General features: G+C 44.9%; 1 long non-coding RNA gene and 1 other non-coding gene across 2 annotated transcripts; one reads left to right on the top strand and one right to left on the bottom strand.

The window, feature by feature from the left end:
- Positions 1-288: 288 nt before the first annotated feature.
- Positions 289-19,161, bottom strand: LOC119137939. The gene is made up of 3 exons (XR_005101046.1): positions 18,935-19,161; positions 8,411-8,418; positions 289-582 (listed from the first exon to the last, which is right to left on the bottom strand). It is a non-coding gene; the product is annotated as an uncharacterized LOC119137939 (long non-coding RNA).
- On the top strand, positions 5,700-5,868 carry LOC119138850. Its single transcript, XR_005101258.1, has one exon. It is a non-coding gene; the product is annotated as a U1 spliceosomal RNA (small nuclear RNA).
- Positions 19,162-19,512: the final 351 nt, after the last annotated feature.

Below are 19,512 nucleotides of genomic sequence, written 5' to 3'. Positions count from 1 at the left end.
GTTGGTGTAGAGAGAGAAGAGCAGTGGGGAGAGGACGCACCCCTGAGGGGCTCCAGTATTGGTGGTCCGGGTGTCAGATGTGATGCCCCCCAGCCTCACACCATATTGATGTTCCATTTACACATGAATGTATAAATGTGAGCAAAGACAAGGAGGCGGAAAGGGTTAATGGTGAAACTAAGTGGTGGAAGACTGAGATCCCACACAGGAGCGTGACCTCGGTCACATTTTTCCAGTTGAGGCATAAACAGAATGCTGTTTGACGGAACACAAGTCAGAGAAAATTTGCAAATGTCACGTTGATGGACAGTTGACAAGATTTGGGAGTGGGAAACAGGATGAAGCATCCCTGAGAAAATTGTTACTTCCGTGAGAACATGGTCACCTCATCTGGTTGAATCCGTTTGAGACCGGCCGAGATGCAGGTGCAGTCTATTCTGGAAGCATTTGGGTCATCTGAGGCCAATGTATGACGTCATGGAAAAAAACTGGTACGTGACCAAACAGGCATAGTACCCACGAACTGGACTGGTATGAAAGTTTTGTTCGGACAAAGAGCATCGCTCTCTCTCGCCCGGTGGGCTCTCCCCGTCAGGGGTATGCCCCTGCGGCTACTGCCGTGGGTCGAGAACGCCGAATAGACAAAGATAGATTTCATTCTTTTTGAGATTAACCCAAGGTCCGCTAAAATGAATTTATACTATCTTCAAATTGGACTTAGTCAAATTTTAAGCTCAAAGACAGGCTAGGAGATGCAGACCTCGGTGCAGAAGAGAGGAGCCATTTTTAGGGCGTCGTCATCTCCATTCTTTAGGCCAGCCTGTTCTTTTCAAAATAATTTGGATTTTGGAACAAGGAGAACTGATCACTCGACTTCTCCACCAAATAGCATTTTAGACCTCTAGCCTCTTACCATTTTTTACTATATTTTTGAGTTTTCAATCGAGAGAACTTCGAGACTGAATAATTTTTGCTCTATTGAGAATGGTGAGTGGAAATTATTGTTAGTTGTTCGAACAATTGAAACTTGTAATTCTCTTTCTTGCTTATTCATTAAATTTCTACTTTATAATCATTTAATTTCGATTAATGATTACCGTAATTTTCCGACTATAAGTCGCGTTTTTATTCATAGTTTGGGTGGGGGGGCGACTTATACTGAGGACCGACTTATATGTGAATTTTTTCACAAATTTTCAAAATTCAAAAAATTAAAAAATTTAAAAAAAGTTCCACTGCGATAAACTAACCGCGATGTAGCAAGGGGTTACTGTATTTTGAATTTCAAGTGACGTCAGTGGCGCGGCGCGGCGCGGTGGTTGTTTACATAAAGGACAAAGATTCGATCACGGGATGACGAAGATGACGAAGGGCCCCACGTACTACCGGCATCATTAGCGGCTTTGTTTGTAAGTGACACGGAGGACGAAGAGTTTGAAGGTTTTAATGATTTGAAGTGACACAGAAGGTTTGAAAAACTATTATGGCTTTTACGCACGCCCGGCCCTACTCTACGGAGCTCTCTTTCACCTCCGTGGATTGAAGTCGGGGGCCGGCGCTCGGCCGGGTGGCTTTCCAGGTACGGCTCGGACATAGCTTTTACGCACGCTGGCGTCCGGAAATGACGGATTTAATCTAACAATAGATTAGTTACCTGAACAGCGGTTAGACTCGGAACGAATCTTCTTTCCGTACCGGCTTGAATCAATTCTCGTCTCCCCTACAGACTGCGTCACTGCAGAGGGGCTAAAGTACAGAATTTAAACGGAGAGCCGGTCACTTACATCAGATAAGTGCACGATTGACTGTGATGTCAGCATTCTCGTAGTTCGCGCGCTGAGCTTTCAGATACAGTTTTACGCTAAAGCCACCCACAAACCTTCACCTGGAATCCTTCCATTAAAATGAGTGGCCCAAGGAAAAGAAAGGTGTGTTTAAAAGTGTGTGTTTAAAAAAGAGTGGACAATTTGGCTCGACCGACGTGTGTGAGCAGACGTTCAGCCACGTGAACATCAACAAAGCCAGTCACAGATCCAGCCATAAAGCACGGTCCGTCGGAGACAAAGTCATTCATGCGCTTTTTTCTTGGATCGGAGTTGGAAAACAATCACTCTTCATCGAGACACTGAACTATCGTTTTCAATCCTTTGTGAATCTCTCGCTGCAAGTCAATGATGGACGAAATAGAGAGATTCAGGCTATTAGACTGATGGTCTTGCAAAACAGGATGGTTCTGGACTTGATGACTGCAGCTCAATATGGTGTGTGCCACAATATTGGGACTTTCTGTTGCACATACATTCCAGGAGATAACGACACGCACATCAAGGATGCCATGAACTCACTGAGGAATTTACAGCAGGCCGTGTCGGAGGATAAAATTCCACATCAATGGGATTTCCTTTCATGGCTATTCTCTGGCACCTGGTGGCAGTTGCTGTTGAAATTTGTGATTCCTGTGCTTGTTGTGCTGGTATTGTTGTGCTTGTTTACGACCTGTGTTATCCCATGTTTGAAGTCTGCTGTGAGGGGGGTTGTGTCTTCTAGCATAGCGTTGGGTTCACAACATTTATCTGAAAAGAATCTCACAGAGGCAGGAGATGTCTTTGATGGCAAGCGACTTCTGCAGAAGGGCGCAAACCAGACACACAGCAAGTGTGGCTGAGAGTCGCGCTCTTCCTCCAGTTTGGTCGTGCCTTTTATTGAGGAACAACAATGGGGGGAGTCTACATGAATGCATAGTTTCTTAAACAGGAAGGACATCTCATAATTACATCTCATGACCACAGAACAACAGGGATGCTATTATAGAAAGAGCAGTATGGTCGTCTAATGACTAACAAAGTTAAAGAGGAGGGTCTTAGTGCCCCTGGGATGCATACATCCGTGGCGTACTCATGACTTTAGATTAAATAAGACATTTGTCTGCTTTAGCCATCTCATAATAGACTCATGACCTGGTCATGACTAGCTAACGTAGCGATTCATGACTCCGGTCATGTGCTCCTTAGCCAGCCATATGCTCCCAAGTCATTATCCCTAGGTCAAACTGTGGAAGATCTTGCACACATAAGTAGATACATAGAATCCAATGATAAAAAGTATATTTTTCCCAACAGGTGCAAAACGTTGCCTCTGAAAGCCAGCGGACTTTGTTGTGCAGCAGGAGATCGGCATATTCGCTGCCAACTTCTTCTAGCAATTCACGGAACTGGCGATGGTTTAATACTTTTGCGATTATTTTTTTCACAATATGGATGACAAGGTTCATTACCTCCATACACTCCAGTGGGAATGTTTACGCACACAGCGCCTCTGCAATATGCAGTGGAATGCAAGTTAATTTCGATCCAATGCTTTCTGTCGTAAAGTCACAAACTTTTACGACCTTCTCATACTCGGTGTGACATCTGTAGCGACTGAAATCAGATGGCCAGTGTGTATCTCTGTCATTTAAACACTGCAGCACAGCCTCGCAGATGTCCTCCCCCCGTGTTTGGCCTTTTAGTGGTATCAATTTCTTCTTGCGGCGCATTAGAGTTCACGTACCTGCATAGCAGAGCTGTCTGTTCGATATCGGTCACGTCACACGACTCATCACAGGCAATTGAGAAAGCTGGAGCTGAATTGATGTCCTTGATTTGCTGATTGGTGATATTGTTTGCCATTCAAATGATCATTTCCTTCACTGTTTTTACGGAGAGAGGCATGTCTTTAATTTTCTGAATGATCTCGGTTTTGTTTTTGAAGTCCGAAAATAGGCACTTTGATATTTTAACGAATAAATCCTTCATGTACTCACCATCGGTCAATGGTTTTCCGCACTTTATTATCTCCCGGGCTGCAACAAAACTTGCAGCAGTAGTAGAGTTTGGAGATGCAATCTACTTCTCGAAACTGTTTTTTCGTTCCTCAAATTGCACCTTTCCTCTCAGTTCCAACTGGGTGATCGGCAGAACATTTAGCATGCTTTAGCTGAAAATGTCGCTCCAAATTGCTCTTCTTGTTATATTTGACAACTCATTGCAAATCGAACATTAAGTCAATCCTTCAGCATTGGCAATGAAAGCAAATAGTTGAATCCATTCTTTCTTAAACCCTCTGTTAATCATCAGCAATCTTTCTCTTTTTGCCTTTTGAATCCATGGCCCGTCACTCACACACCTGTTTGTTTACAACTCGCCTGTGCTGTGTCGCTTGCTATGATGCAATTTTGCGCCATTCTGAAATTCGGTATTTTTAATATATTTAGAACTACATACATTTTCTGCAGCATAAGAATGTTTGTCTCATGATTACCACCTAAAAACCATATTTAAAAAACAAAACAAAAAAAACAACATCTTTTCCCATTTTCACGCATTTTTGCAAGAGCTCCAGGGAGCCGCTAGGGGTGTGCTAAAGAGCCGCATGCGTCTCTGGAGCCGTGCGTTGCCGACCACTGGTATAGGGGGTTGGCTCGGATGGTTATGCTCTTTTCGCCCCCGGGTGTCGGTCAGAACACAGGAAGGAAGACGTGGTTGAGTTTTGATTGCTTTACTGAATTATTGGCAAAAAAGTCACAGTCACTGTGGCTCTTAGGGGCATACAGGCAAATTGGCAAAAGGGTATTGTGTGAAGCGTGTGAAGCGTGTGTGTGGTTTGTGGGGTGTGTGTGTTTCTGCAACAGACAGAAATATTGTTGTATTTCTAAGTAAGTCAACGCTCAACCTCTGACGTCACACAACACTCGTAGACAGCACACATTACATAACTAACTGCGCGTAACAGTTCCACTATACTAAATAACTATAAATGAAATACTCTCTGCAATACACCAAACATAAGTGATTGAGACAACAAAATAAATTTTTTGACGACCGTTAGTCGCCGTGCCGCTGCGTAACGGCTACTCCTAAAATGCGAGGCAAACTTAAAGGAGCGCACCGGAGCTGTCAATCAAACGGCATGCACACGAAGCAAACCGCGATCGGACAAACGGCAACAATAATGTAACAATGAAATGTATAAACTCACTTTGTGTCAAAGACGCACACAATCACAGCATTATACTCAGTCGATACCTGCAACCTTTAACTTACCGCTGCGTACAAGCTCCAACAATCACGATAAGCTGAGGTAATTCACGCGAGACTTAAGGTGCAGTAACGTAACTTCACTTTAAAGATATCTGGCGCCATCTAGTGTTGTGAATGGTTATAATGTCTAGACCCCGAATGTAAGACGACCCCCACTTTTTCAGTTTTGTTTCAATGCAAAAAACTTTGTCTTACATTCAGGCCAAGACGGTATTATTCAGTGGTAATGTTGTACATTTTCAATAAATTCAAATTCATAGTTTTAATGCATGATGGGCATGTTTTTGCAGATATGTTATCTTACATCTTTTTTATGGTTTATTATGGTTGCTGCCATCACCACTAGATGGCGACTCTAAGAAAAAGGAGGTGAACAAAGGCGTGGGGGTAGGGGCAATTTTGGGTAGAAAATGTAGCAAAGCATGATGGTAGTGTTTTTGAATCTATTTTTCACTTAATTTACTATACTTTGGTTTTGCAATGACTAAAGGTACTATTTAAACAGTTCTACGAATCCTGTTTCATCCACTGTGTATGTGTGCCACACGTTTGTCGCAATTAAGCCCGTGACTGAAGATGGCGTGTGCGGTTAAGACGTCGGCCCGGCAACTTGAACAATTCATACTTACTTGACAGGGGAGACACCATGATCAAGAAGGTGATTCACCCAGGGTGAGACTCAGTCACTATAAGGCACTATGGTTGAGCTGACTCCTGCAAATCCCATTAATGCGGGAATCTCGACTGCATAATTTCTGATAGCGTGAGACTGCGTTCGCGCTCTCCCCTGATCTTTCTGTTTAAAACTAAAATCATGCGCAGTAGTATGCACACGGAGTTTAGGTCTACAGTGCTGTGACACACTGAACGCTTTTGAGCATTATTAACTGTACTCTGGAACTGTGCATTTGCTTGCTCAACTGTATTAAACAAATGAGTAAATGCAAAATAATGTGTAATTACCACGTTCCTGACTTGTTACATGATATGAACGTATCAAAACCTTTTTGTCGGCTGTAGGTCTGTCTTTTTTAAAAATGCGCCCGATTGTTGTTCTTCATACATCACAGGTATGGATTTCTAGAAAACAACATTTACTTCTTAAAGTAAAATGACAGATTTATATTCAATTTAAGTGTCACTGAGTGATTCACTCAGAATGTTCACTCACAGATTCGTTTCGTTGGTGAACGGGAAATGCAATTCACGACTCGGTCGTGAACGGGAAGTTTCGTCACTGACTCGTAAAGTCCCTCCTCCATCTAACGCTCGCTGGCGCTGCTGATTGGTCTGCACGAGTGAGTGACAGACAGCATTGCTGCTAAAACCATTTACAGCCGACACACATTATGCCGACATTGATGTTTTAATGTTGTATTTGTTGGCTTGTAGTCGATCGTGTTATTATTCCGAATGTGTTTGTGTTTTAATAAAAGGCTGAAAAACCCCCGTTATGCCGACATTTGTTATTTTGAGGGGCACCAACTCATATAACAACGTAAAACACATATCCGTACACATTGTCATATAAAGCTGTTAACCCAATGTCTGATTTTTATGTTTTAATAGGCGAGTATAAAAACGGAATAAAAACTAGATAAGTTGTAACATAAATGTTTGTTAAAAATAATAATAATAATAAATTCACAACTCGTTCGTGAACGGGAAGTTACGTCACTGACTCGTAAAGTCCCTCCTCCATCTAACGCTCGCTGGCGCTGCTGATTGGTCTTCACGAGTGAGTGAGTGAGTGAGTGAGTGAGTGACAGCATTGCTGCTATGCTACTGCCAGCCGACACACGTTATGCCGACATTGATATTTTAATTTTGTATTTGTTGGCTAGTAGTTAATGGTGTTACTATACCGAATGTGTTTATTTTTGTGTTTGAATAAAAGGTTGAAAAAAAAAAACGTTATGCCGACATTTGTTAATTTTGGGGACACCAACTCATAAAGCAATGTAAAACATACATATTGTCATATAAAGCAGTTAACCAAATGTCTGATTTTTACAGCCAGAGGGTGAGAGTGGGCCGTCATACATCCACACCTCTCAGTCTTGGTACCGGCTCCCCACAGGGCTGCGTACTGAGCCCACTGCTTTACACGCTCTACACACATAGTACATGCACCCCCGCCCACCGCAGCAACACCATCGTGAAATTTGCGGATGACACCACCGTGGTGGGGCTCATCTCAAAGGGGGATGAGTCTGCCTACAGGGACGAAGTGGTGCAGCTATCGGAGTGGTGCGGTGAGAACAATCTGCTCCTAAACACGGCTAAAACCCGAGAACTGGTCATTGATTTTAGGAGGAAAAATAAAACGGACATTCCACCAGTCATCATCAACGGGGTCTGTGTGGAGAGGGTGTCCTCCTTCCGCTACCTGGGAGTCCACATCGAGGAGGACTTCACCTGGGGCGTGAACACCTCTGAGCTGCTAAAAAAGGCCCAGCAGAGACTCTACTTCCTAAGGGTGCTGAGGAGGCACGGTATTACACAAAGGCTGCTGGTGTCCTTCTATCGAACTGTTGCCGTCAGGCAGACGCTATAGATCAATTAGGTCAAGGACTAGCAGATTCGCCAACAGTTTTTACCCTACAGCGGTGGTCACATTGAATGCCGCTAAACGTAAATGATTGTGTCTGTGTATGTTCTTCTGTGGGTTTTTAGCTTGTATTTTTTTTATCTTTTATTCTATTTATTCTATTTATTTTTTTATTTCATGCGCTGATCGGTTGGCACTTTTTAAATTTTGTTGTACATGTGTGACAATGACAATAAAGATCTATCTATCTATCTATCTATCTATCTATCTATCTATCTATCTATCTATCTATCTATCTATCTATCTATCTATCTATCTATCTATCTATCTATCTATCTATCTATCTATCTATGTTTTGAATGGCGAATATAAAAACAAGGAATAAAATACCAGACCAGTTATAACATAAATGTTTATTATTATCCATCCATCCATCCATTTTCTGTACCGCTGTATCCCCATGGGGGTCGCGGGCTTGCTGGAGCCTATCTCAGCTGTCATCGGGCAGTAGGCGGGGAACACCCTGAACCGGTTGCCAGCCAATCGCAGGGCACACAGAGACGAACAACCATCCGCGCACGCACTCACACCTAGGGGCAATTTGGAGCGCACAATCAGCCTACCAAGCATGTTTTTAGGGATGTGGGAGGAAACCGGAGTGCCCGGAGAAAACCCACGCGGACACGGGGAGAACATGCAAACTCCACACAGGGAGGGCCGGAGGTGGAATCGAACCCGCACCCTCCTTACTGTGAGGCGGACGTGCTAGCCAGTGCTCCACCGAGCCGCCTGTTTATAATAATAATAATAATAATAATAATAATAATAAAAGTACATTTCAAACCAGCACTCTAATGTGGAACTGCAGTCGATATATTGGATAACAACATTTAGGCATATATAGGCACTTTAGGAAGTGATTCGTTCACTCTCGTTCACTGAAAGGATTCGTTCTTTTTGAACGAATCGTTCACTCACGAGCCAACACTAAAGAGCATCGCTTTTGTAATAGTGGATCTTGGATGCAACTGGGAGGAAAAGAGAAACCTAGAACGTTGTAGTGTAAACAAACCTCATCATACGCAGTTTGTGCTTCATAACACTTAAGCCTTGAGAAACATTCGCCATTGTAAGTATTTCTTATTTGATTTGACTTTCATATAGCGCATTTAGTGTGAAATGTGTGTCTTCGCCAGCTGCCGGTGTGTGAGAATCTACCTCATGTTCACTTCATCTTTATCTCGTGTGTATTATGCATGCAGCTTTCGTAGGCTTCGTACTGTAAGCAATTCTGTCATGTTTAGATGCTAATACTCTATGGATTCTTCTTCTCTTTGTTACAGTTACCATTTCGTTTCACTCCATTCTATTTCAGTGCATTAATTTCATCTCATCTCAATCACATACAACCCAAACCAGAAATAAAGCAAGCAAACTGAAGCATTTGTGTATAAGTGTTGACACGTGTTCTCTTTGCGTTGCCGTATCCTTGATGGAAGGAAAACTTTGTGATCAAGAAAAGCAAGCCTTCAGAGTGAAGTTTTTCTGTATTGGTTCGCTGGCTGTCTAGCAGCACCCAGTCACGTGCCGTAAGGACAGTCCAGTATAAAGACGAGTATAATCAGCAGGCTCAAGTCACACGGAGCTACATTCAGCAAACATGAGTCTACACTCAGGAAAGAACCACCTGAAAGTTTATGAACAGTGGATCGAAGATGAAGCGGACTTTGTGCCGGAGATCGACTCGGAGCAACCACCAGTCGCTGACGCAGCCACAGACCAACTGTATCCTGGAGGACAGCCACCGTGTGACAAACGGCTGCCTTCACCTCCACACAGCATTATGTCGGGGGCGTCTAGCAGGCGCTCACAAGCATCATCGAATTACTCAGCTACAAGAGCCTACGCCAAAGCGCATACAGCTAAGGCCCAGCTTGCCTTGGCCGAGAAGGAAGCCAACCTCATGAGACAAAAGGCCGAATTGGACGCCTGTCTTCACATTTTGAACTGTAAAAAACAAGTAGCTGCAGCAGAAGCTGAGGTTACAGTGTACGAAGAAGTACAAAGTAAAAGCGGGGAGCTGAGCATGAAACCTCTCCTCAAGCCAGAGACTTTCAATACAGTACGACGTACTGCAACAGTAATAAAAGTTGCTCAAACCCTCAACTACAACGTCACATGTGTCGCCACCAAGAATGGAGGACATTAAACAAGAACCGGAAGTAAACAAAGGTCCAACCAACACCTATGCCTTAAAACCAGGGCTGTGGACTCGGGGACTCGGACTCGGTTGGACTCGGTCATTTTTGCCGGACTCGGACTCTGTGCTGATTTTGACCGAGTCCACCGAGTCCGACAATAAAAAAAATACGTTCAATTTTATTTTCATCATGCTACTGAGAATGCGCGTAGGAATACTGTCCACAGCCCTGCTACGGTTATTTAATGTTTTGGTTGCCCTGGTTACAGAGGCGTTGCTACACTAAAGGGAGGGGAGATTGTGTCTGTAGCAACGCTGATTAGCTAAAGAATGTAGTGTGGTGTAAATTAGCACTCAACCAGCTGTTCGGCTCCTATTGTTGGCTGACTCGTCCGCGAGTGAGATCAGATAACTTGAATTGCCGCTTTCCTGTGGAACAATGCAACTAAACCTTTGCTAGACTTTATCTACTTAGTAAATTAACACACAATAACAATAAGTAACTTGTCCTAAACACTTAAACATTGAGTAAATATGGGATAACTTGTACGCAACTACTTCAAACTGTATATAACGCTTGACAAAGAAAAACAGTTCTGACCAACAACAATCTATGAACCAAATCAGAACACTTCGCCTATGCAAATATGCTCTGCTCATTGTTGGTGAAAGCCTCTTACAGGAACAAAAACACACACACATACAAACATAACAAAAGGACAGTAAGGACTCGGAGACAGATGGCTGACAGGGAACAAAAGACATCTCTGTCACTAAAGAGGAAGAATTTAAATAACGCGCGACGGGGAGATTAAAATCAAGACTCTTGCCATCAAGGACACCGACGGGGGGCATGACAGTGAGGCGGTCAAGAATGTCATCAACGCCGTCATCAAGGATTTTGACCTGCATGTCCTCTCCATCGTCGTCGATAACGCAGCGACCATGAGCAAAGCCGTGCGGCTCATCAATGAGGACGACGAAGATGCAGATGATACTGAAAACGAAATGAATGAGGACGAGGGGGGCGTCAATCTGGACGACGAGGTCCAGCTTGAGAAGTTCGCTGGGATTCAGGATGCCGATTTTCGAATGATTCATCACATGCGCTGTGCTATTCACACGCTGCAACTGGCAATTTGTGACGGATTGAAGGCGGAGCATGTCATGAAACTACTGGATAAAGTCCGACGGGTGGTGAAGAGACTGCGGACCCCCAATCTGCTTGCTGTCCTCCGTCGTCGAGGAGGTCTTCTCCCTGTCGTCGATGTGCCCACCCGTTGGGGAAGCACCTACCTCATGACAAAACGGCTCCTTCATTTACGAGAGCATGTCCAGGACTTGGCGGCTGCTTCTCCGGAACTTCTCCTTAACGAGTCAGAATGGAAGAAGCTTGAGACCTTGGCCACGATCCTCAAGATGCCATACGATGTCACGGTCAAGCTCCAGTCGGCCTCAATCACCCCCGGCAGCTTTCTCAAGGAGTGGTCGGCCTTGAAGGCAGCGTTGCGCAAGCAGCCCCCTCTGGCTTCACCAATCGCCAATTGAATGGAGCAACGAGAGGACAAGCTCTTCGACAATGATTTTTTTCTGGCAGCCGTCTTCGTCGATGTGCGTTACCGCATTCTCCTCAGCGAAGAGCAGATGGAGCGTGCCAAGAATGGCCTCCGTGCCGTTGTGAGGCGAATCCGGTCTCGTACCCACCAGCACCTGGAGGGGCCGTCGATGAAGGCCGAGGTTGATGGCTCCACATCGACGGAGGAGGATGAGTTTGAAAAATAACTTGACAGCATTGAGCGCCGCCAGCGTTTGTCGGCCGCCACCTCGCCAACCGACATAGATGAAGAAATTGGGGCAATGTTGGCACTTGGTCGAATGAAAGAGAGCCCATTTGTTACAGCTGATCGTTATCCGTCCGGCCTCAAGGCAGCGACTCGGACACTAACAGCAATGCCAATCAGCCAAGTCAGCGTAGAGCGCCTGTTTTCCGGGCTCAAGTTTATCATGTCTGATCAGCGCGGCGCGATGAAGGCTGACTTGGTTGAGGCGATTTTGTTCCTAAGAACAAACTCAAGTCGTTGAATTGAAACTTGAAAGTATCTGTTTATTGTATTTCGTTTATATGTTTAATAAAGACAAAGCCATCACAAAACTGTTGTAATTATTTAGATTTTGATCTAAATTAGCCTTGAATAAAGACTAAGCAGTCACATGAATTAACAGAAAAATGGACAGCTGGACTCGGACTCGTGGTCAAGAGGCCGGACTCGGACTCGGTGCAAAAATCCGACCGAGTCCACAGCCCTGCTTAAAACCATTCGCCCAAGCTTTCCAACCTGCAAATAGAAACTCAGTCGAAGCAAACGGAGCACAGGACTTCGCTAAGTACCTCATCCGCAAAGAACTCGTCAGCACTGGTTTACTGAAATTTGACGACAAACCGGAAAATTATTGGGCATAAAAAGCATCATTTATTGGCGCGACTAAACACTTATATTTATCAGAAAGAGAGGATTTAGACCTACTAACAAGGTGGCTCCGTCCAAGATCCGCAGAACAGGCGAAAAGTATTCATGCAGTACCCGCTGGAGGTGTAAAGATGATTTGGGAACGGCTTGAAGAGTGTTATGGTTCCTCAGAAGCAGAGGCGTAGCCAGGAATTTTTCCGGTAGGGGCGCGCGCCCACAGGAAAAAAAATCGAACATCACCCACGCCGTTCGCTGATCGCTAAAACAACATCCGGGTCCGGGAGGCAAACGGTGAATGGATAACATCGCGCACATAGAATAACGCAAGCACATTCGCGCAAGACCGAAAGAAAAAAACGGCATGAAAATGAAGAATCGAAAAAGCTCGATTTTTTTCAACCGGGGCGCAGGGAGTCCTAACCGGGGCGCCGCCCCGGCTCGCCCCGGCTTGGCTACGCCTCTGGATGTTTACGTTTAGCATCGATGCCAACAAATCGTAGAGCATTATACATTATATATTATGTATGTATGTCGTGTACTATGTCTTGTCACCGTGGGATAGTGGAAACGTAATTTCGATTTCTTTGTGTGTCTTGGCATGTGAAGAGGTTGACAATAAAGCAGACTTTGACTTATATCGATTAATCGATGTGTATCGATGAATCGTTACACCCCTACTATCCATGCATCATAAGGTAATATTGGTACAGTGTTTTTTTCATCATTAAAGATCTGAAATCTTCCTCCACAGACTAAGAGTCCAGTCTTTGCATCTCTGAATATGACAAGTCTGTTGAGGGTGGTGTCTTGAAAAGCTGCACCTTCTTGGGCTGCGAGGAAGAGATCTCTTTGTGCATCTTCACATTCACCGATGGTAAGTATAGCTTGTTTAGCTCTGGATGTTATCTCTGCTGAAGAAAGTTCCTCCCACATTGGTTTACTTGAAGCTGTGGCTGAGCTCTTTGACAGGACCATTTTCCACTTCATTGCAGCTCTCATACCCAGGCAACGACTCTGATCAACTTGGTTAAGCTGCTGAACTTCCTTGTGTGAAGAGTTCTCTCACTGCAAAACCAGCTGGTAGTTTTCGGACTTGAATCTTAGATCCTTCTCCATCAGGGCTTTTCAGTATGGCGTCACTCCTTCTAGCTGGTGCTGTAGGATCTGGGACAGTACTAACAGATGGCACATCACCCTGTCCTGTCTTAACTTGTGACCTGGTCAGTGCTGCTGACAAAGACTTCCTTTGGGGTCTATCTATGCCTTCCTTGGCATAGGCTGCGACTTCTTTGGCAGATTTCTTTGGCCACTCTTCTCCAGGTTGCTTTAGAAACTTGGGTCCAGTCTGCCACACAGAGTTCTCTTGGAGGTCCTCTGGAGCTGCACCTCTTGTCATGACGTCTGCAACATTGAAGTCCCCTTGGATCCACCACCAGTCATCAATTGATGAGGATTTCTGGATTTCTCCAACTCTGTTCACGAAAAAGGTTTGATACCCATAGCTGTTTCTTTGGATTGCGCCCAATACAGTTTGACTGTCCAGCAGATGGAGCCATTTCTCAATCTCCATCTGACTGTGTTTTTCAATGTACTTTCTAAGGCGAACTGCATAGACTGCACCACAGATCTCAGCCTTGACTGGTTTCCCCTTCTGATCGAGTGGTGTAAGCTTTGCTTTTGACTCACCCAGCCTGACTTCAACGCCTTGTGTTGTCTCCCATCTTAAGTACACCACGGCTCCATAGCTCTGGTCACTACCATCATCATCATCGGTTTAAAGTCCGCTTTCCAGGCGCCGCTGGGTTGGACTGGATTCTCGATATGGCTTTCTTCCACCGGGGACGGTCCATGGCCATCTCGTGGTTGAGAGTGCCTATACTGAGAACATTTTTGGAGCAAAACATTTTACAGTCGGATGCCCTTCCTGACACCAACCCAAGGGGAAATTGATTTTCTGTAGGGGTTGACTCCCTTAGCCCATTCCTCTCCCGAGGAGCCCACTGGGCAGTGGTACTATTTAACCCATAGTTGGGGGCTGGTTCGTGGGCACCAGGGCGTGTCCACACACCGGTGGGCCTGCGTGCCACACGTCTATGGGCCAAACCTTCTCCGAGTCCCTTGTAGTTTAGCCTGGGTCCGTGTTGTACCCAGTTACCATGTGTCGCCGCGTGGAGGCACTACATAGGGCTTGCTGTTAGAGAGGCTATGTACTGGCAGGGAGAGACGTTCGCACTCGGCTCTCCCGTTCGCATACTGCTAGCCAGCGGTGAGGGTTGACAGTGAGAAGTGACATGCACTGGGCACTCCACCAACACTCCACCAACACACTAGACGCATCATAACAACCCGACTTGGTCTTATGAAGTCAGACACACAACCATCAGAGAATGTTACTCCCCAAGGCTTTCCAGTCCAGTCACTTGGAGTAAGGCTTCTGTGGGATGTCACTTGGCTGAGACGTATGTACTCTTCAAACACCTGAATGGCTTCTTCTCTAAGCTTTCCAGATAATGGCTTGTCCCATGTATCCCGGGTCACGCTGTTCCATGCTTCTGACTAAGATGGCACCCTTTTGTTTAGCAGGTGCGACAAGACCTATTGGGTCATACAGACTAGCCACTTGGCTTAGTAACTGCCTTCTAGTCAGCGGGTTAGGAGTTTTCCCTCTCACCTCCCATTCAAGGAGATTTTGACCCCCTCTAATTTTGTTTCTCCTCTTTGAGAAGTTGATTGACATCATTGGGTACAGTTTATCACTGTCCACAAGGTAGCCGACTCCCAGGGCTTTGTTGTCCCCTTCTTTCATTTGGTTTGGGAGGATCAGCACTCTATCTGTTGATGATTCTGGCTTTCGTGGCACATGCTCCTGCCTCCCACTTTGGCCTGACCGGACCCAGGGCTCGAGGAAGAATCCGCCTGCCTTGAGAATTTCTTCAACTCTTTTGGTGTTTTCGCCCAGCTTTTCCAGGTCATTGTGGGAAGTAAGGATATCGTCAACACAAGAGTCCTCCTCTAGGATCCAACGTTCTTCCTTCAAGTGGGAAAACATGGGTAGATTTGCAGTCTCTCTCATGGCCTGCTGTGCAATGCATCCTGCTGGTCGATCGCCAATGTTTACTCTGGAGATGGCATACTCTTCAATATCTCCATCCTCAGTGTCTCTCCAGAGAAATCTGTGGAGATGCATTTCCAGGTCTTCCAACCACACAGAATTATACATCTGCTTGATGTCTCCGAGTGCTGCTTACACACCGCTTCTGAACCTGAAAAGCACTGCTCGGATCGGGTTGAGGACATCAGGCCCTTTCAACAGGAGATCGTTCATGCTGAGTCCCTTGAACGTTTGGCTACTGTTCCAGACCAGACGCACAGGTGTGAGAGAATGAAGGTTTGGCGCCACCAAGTGGCTGACATACCATATTGGCCCCTTCCAGTCGGCAATGGTCTCTTTGGTAAGCTTCTTTGCTGCTCCTCTTTCCACCATCTCATGGACCTGAGCTCCATATGCCACCCTCCACTCTCGTTCTCTCCTCAGATGTTTCTCTGTCCTCAGAAAAGTAGCCTCCACTCCACTCCTATTATTGGGTAGAAAAACTGGATCCTCAATCCAAGGATATTTTGTGTCCCAGTGTGGTTCACTGCCGTGAGCATCTGCTTTGACATAGGTGAGACCTTTCCTTATAATTTCCAGCTCCTTTTCTTCATTAAGTGTCATTTCCTTGCCCCCTGGTTGACATTTCCCGCATCTGCATCCTCCACACTTCAGTTCACAAGCTACCCCAATACTATCCCACTTCCACCAGTCAAGAAACTCTCTGTCGGCAGCAGTGCTTCTGGTTGCAGCGTGAAATTCTTTTGATCCAGTGAGCTCTTGGTATTTCACTGGAGTGGCTCTCATGGATCGGGCAAAGTGTGTTTCAGATGTGTGTGCAGCCATATTCACCTCCTCACAGAGATCTGGATGCGCTCCACCAACGGTCTTTCCTAATGGGCCCTCCCATAGGACAAGGTCTTCAACCACCTTCACTCTCTGTCTTCCTTCGCGGTGACTGATAAGAAGCTTAATGTGCTCTGGTCTTTTCAGATCTTCCAGTCTCGTTTCTGGGAAGAACTTCTTGAGTTGCTCAGGTTTGATTGCTCTGTTCACTCTGGCAATTTCATCTAAGCCATAGCAGACAAGCTGATGAGCTTTTTCTTGACCCTCACTCTTAGGAGATACCTCTTGGTCTTGACCTTAATAGCCATTCTTCTGACCCCATGGACAACTAGAGTGATCTTTTCACTGCACAAACCCAGTCTTTTCACCGCATAGTAAAATTTGGTGACGACACGACTCCGGTGGGTCTTATCACCAAGGGCGACGAGACTCAATACAGGTTGGAGGTTGACCTTCTGACCATGTGGTGCAGGGACAACAACCTCCTGCTGAACGTCAACAAGACCAAGGAGATTGTTGTTGACTTCCGGAAGGGTCACACCCAACACCTGCCGCTGATCATCGACGGTGCTGTGGTGGAGAGAGTGAGCAGCACCAGATTCCTGGGGGTGCACATCAGTGAGGATCTCTCCTGGTCGACCAACACCGCATCACTGGCGAAGAAAGCTCAGCGCCGCCTGTATTTTCTGCGGAAACTCAGGCGAGCAAGTGCTCCTCCGGCCGTCATGACTACATTCTACCGTGGCACCATTGAGAGCGTCCTCTCCAGTTGTATCGCTGTTTGGGCTGGTAGCTGCACTGAATACAACATGAAGGCCCTGCAGCGCATAGTGAACACGGCTGGTAAGATTATTGGTGCTTCACTCCCCTCCCTGAAGGACATTTACACCTCCCATCTCACCCGCAAGGCGACCGCGATTGTGAGTGATGTGAGTCACCCCGCTCACTCTTTGTTTGATCTTCTGCCCTCTGGGAAGAGGTACAGGAGCCTGCGCTCCCGCACCACCAGACTCACCAACAGCTTCATACTCCAGGCTGTTAGGATCCTGAACTCTCTCCCCCCTTCTGCGTAGCGTCCTGTACTTTTGCGCTATATTCTGACTGTCTGCTGTATGCACACTTGCTCCATTTTTCCTCCTCTCATTTATTATGTTATTTGTTTATTTATTATTTATTCATCACTCTTATTTATTCATTGTTTGTGCCTTGTTGTTTTTATTTTTTGTGTTGTTTACTTGTATGTATATTGTGTACTATGTCTTGTCACCGTGGGATAGTGGGAACATAATTTCGATTTCTTTGTGTCTTGGCATGTGAAGAAATTGACAATAAAGCAGACTTTGACTTTGACTTCTGGCACCTCTGTCGGTGATATAATTAGTGTCTGAAGCCAAGTCTGTTAGGGTTGTCGAGTTACATGGTGGATAGGATGGTAAAATATGGTGTGTGAGTGTGTATTGGATTTGGCCCAGACGAATTGGCTAAGATGAAATTCCAAATTTCAAAGCTTGACATGGAGGACCTGAAAAAGGGGGCCCGAGTAGGGGTTACTTAAAAGTTAGTTGTTCAAAATCAACGATTGTTAAAATTGGTAAAGGGGAATTTGTTGGTTGAACCAGTAAACCTCCATTCCTGTTCCAAATTTCACCAGAAGATGGTGCCAAAGACAGATTGACCTAACATAGTAAATTAATAGTTTAAAAAGTCATCGATTAGATGAAGACTTGTTCTGAAGCACAGCAACACACAATTTTGGATTATATTATTTGGTTTTTCTAGAATATACTTTGAAACTGCTTGAATATTTTAATTTGCTAACTAGGGAAGCCCATGCTCATCGTTAGGTAATGAGAATGAGACATGTTAATCACAGTTAGAGTAATATTGTATAGTTAGTAGCAGCGTGAGCAGCATCATAACACTGATGTTTCATTTACACATGAATGTATTAAGAGTTGAGTATGGACAAGGGGCTGACAGTGATACCGTGGACTGCAATCCCACGCTTGAGCTTGACCTAGAGGTCACCAGCTTGTCAAAATACGTTTTGAAGATGATTGAGTGTTCTAACCTTCTAACTAAGAGAATCCACGATCATAGTTATGATTATGTGGTAAATTGACTATTGTGAAATTATGTGTTATTATTGTCACAATGTTTGATCAGTATCAAACATGTATGTAATATTGATGTTCCATTTACAGATGAATGTATGAATGTGAGCGAAGACAAGGAGGCGGAAAGGGTTAATGGTGATACTAAGTGGTGGAAGACTGAGGTTCCACATATGAGCGTGACCTTGGTCACGTGCATCCAGTTGAAGCCTAAACAAAATGCTGTTTGACGGAACACAAGTCAGAGAAAAAACTTTTGCAAATGTCACGTTGATGGACAGTTGACAAGCTTTGGGAGTGGGAAACAGGATGAAGCATCCCTGAGAAAAATGTAACATCCGTGAGAACATGGTCACCTCATCTTGTTGAATACGGTTGAGACCGGCTGAGATGCAGGTGCAGTCTATTCTGGAAGCATTTGGGTCCTCTGAGGCCAATGTATGACGTCATGGAAAAAAACTGGTACGTGACCAAGCAGGCATAGTACCCACGAACTGGACTGGTATAAAAGGTTCGTTCGGACAAAGAGCATCGCTCTCTCTCGCCCGGAGGGCTTTCCCCATCAGGGGTATGCCCCTGTGGCTACTGCCATGGGTCGAGAACGCCGATTAGACAAAGATAGATTTCATTCTTTCTGAGATTAACCCAAGGTCCGCTAAAATGAATTTATAATATCTTCAAATTGGACTTAGTCAAATTTTAAGCTCAAAGACAGGCTAGGAGATGCAGACCTCGGTGCAGGAGAGAGGAGCCATTTTTAGGGCGTCGTCATCTCCATTCTTTAGGGCAGCCTGTTCTTTTAAAAAGAATTTGGATTTTGGAACAAGGAGAACTGATCACTCGACTTTTCCACCAAATAGCATTTTAGACCTCTAGCCTCTTACCCTTTTTTACTATATTTTTGAGTTTTCAATCGAGAGAACTTCGAGACTGAATAATTTTTGCTCTATTGAGAATGGTGAGTGGAAATTATTGTTAGTTGTTCGAACAATTGAAACTTGTAATTCTCTTTCTTGCTTATTCATTACATTTCTACTTTATAATCATCTAATTTCGATTAATGATTATTTTGATCTTTTATGCTTTAAATCTCTTTTGTTCCTCTATCATAGTCATACTTTAAACCGTTCAGTTCTTTTTTAAATGAAGACAGCTTTAATCCTT

The sequence above is a fragment of the Syngnathus acus genome, chromosome 19, assembly GCF_901709675.1.
Source record: "Syngnathus acus chromosome 19, fSynAcu1.2, whole genome shotgun sequence".
NCBI classification, from domain to species: domain Eukaryota; kingdom Metazoa; phylum Chordata; class Actinopteri; order Syngnathiformes; family Syngnathidae; genus Syngnathus; species Syngnathus acus.
The sequence above is the reverse complement of the archived record's forward strand: the minus strand, read 5'-3'. Positions and strand labels throughout refer to the sequence as shown.